At 46.6% G+C, this 1,630-nt stretch overlaps 1 protein-coding gene across 2 annotated transcripts in view; it reads right to left on the reverse strand.

The window, feature by feature from the left end:
• The window catches only part of LOC108753516 (zinc finger protein 271-like), a 17,347-nt gene extending 16,466 nt beyond the window's left edge, over positions 1-881 (reverse strand). Inside the window, exon 1 of one of the 2 annotated variants that reach the window (XM_018495139.1) lies at positions 60-881. The gene's annotated coding sequence lies outside the window, so the exon portion shown is untranslated. The remainder of the gene's footprint in view (positions 1-59) is intronic. The other variant, XM_018495147.1, reaches the window with a different exon arrangement.
• Between the last annotated feature and the right edge of the window lie 749 nt (positions 882-1,630).

A 1,630-nucleotide genomic window follows, 5' to 3' on the forward strand; every position in this document is an offset into this window, starting at 1 on the left:
CCATTCGGCCCGGGTATCGCGGCTATCTAATGGATATACACGGATAAATTACAACTCACGTGGTGCGCGGTGCCGTCGGCGGTTCTCGCATCTCGTTCTCCGTCGGCCTGGAGCCGCCTCCTCCTCGCCTCCTCTGCCACAAGTCTCACGCACACACACGCGCGCGCTGACGGGGGAGAGACGCGCGCCCGTCCCGATCCAGGGAACGCGCGGGGAGAGGCAGGGCCCGCGGTGGAGAGGGGCAAGGGGAATCGTCGGAGATTAAGAGTAGTGGGGAGTCCACATAGGCCGTTTCATCGCCCTCATCGCCTCGTTCCTCCTTGTTCCTCCTCGTTCGGTTCGTTCCTGAAATCCTCACGTTCCTTCGTTTCGCGCTGCTGACCGCCTGCCTGCCTGCCTGCTTGCCTCTCCCGGCGTCTCACCTCGCCAATGGCACCCACAAACAAATCTCCGATAATGGCCACGCGCCCTCGCCTACCGTCTCTTTGACTACCGCGACGGTCAGCCCGACGAAGCCGGGACGCGGGACGATCGCTTTCGGTCGTCACGGACGCCAAGCCGCACGAGAACTTCACGGGAATGTCGCCCCAGCGGGATCTACGTGCTCTCGCGGTTAACAGAAAATACGACGACTGTCATGGCGGCCCCTCGCCCACCCCGCAGGAACTTACGCGCGCGGGGCATCGCCAAGTAGACGGTCGCGGGACCGGTCCGTTAGGCGACTTTCGCCCGACGGGGGGGCCCGGCGGTGTCGAAAAAGAAATTATGCGGCCTGTTTTCCAACGAAATCTTGCACGGTTCGCTCGCATTCCTTCAGGTAAACGCGCCAGCTGGCCCCTTCCCGTCTCGCCAAAGTTGCGCGCGCAGCCCCCAGTCACGCGCTTGCCTCGCTCGCTTCCGGTGGCGGGAAATCACACGATTACGAAAGCACGTAAAGTCCGCCTTATTTTGCTATATATATTTCGCACAATTTTACACAAAACTCAAGTCCGCTTTATTTGCTGATGTTTTGGGTTGCTAATCTTCAATTCGATGTTACGAATTTCTAGAATTTTAATTCTTAGAAATTCACAAAATTCCTAAAATTCTGATATTTGAAATTCTCAGAATTTCAAATATCACCTCCTTAATAATCTTCTTGGTGATAAATCTTTCTTTTTAAATAAATTTTTAGATTTTTTAATAATGCGACTTATTGCTAGATCATATTCTCCGGATATTTTTGAGGTAATTAAATTTTTGTCGGTATTTATAAGATAATGTTAATAATTATATACGTTAGTAAAGTTAGGGAAATGTGTGTGTGTGTATGCGGGGCAGTCCTTACTTTACTAACGTATATAATTATTATCTTACAAATACCGATAATAATTTTACCGATTAACGGGTTATTTACGATATTAATTAATTATTGACAAGAATTTTAATTCTTAAAGATTAATTTTAAACGCTCAGAAATTGGCAAAGAATCAAATATGTAAACAACTGAGAAGTAATATTAATTTTTGAAAATATAATTCGAAGAATATATAATTGTGAAGATTTTGAATGTGAATATTAAGTCTTGGAATCAAGAAATTCAAACTTTTTATATATATTTATAAATAGAGAAATTTTCAAAAATCATTTA

This window comes from Trachymyrmex septentrionalis, unplaced genomic scaffold (genome assembly GCF_001594115.1).
Source record: "Trachymyrmex septentrionalis isolate Tsep2-gDNA-1 unplaced genomic scaffold, Tsep1.0 scaffold7, whole genome shotgun sequence".
Lineage (NCBI taxonomy): Eukaryota > Metazoa > Arthropoda > Insecta > Hymenoptera > Formicidae > Trachymyrmex > Trachymyrmex septentrionalis.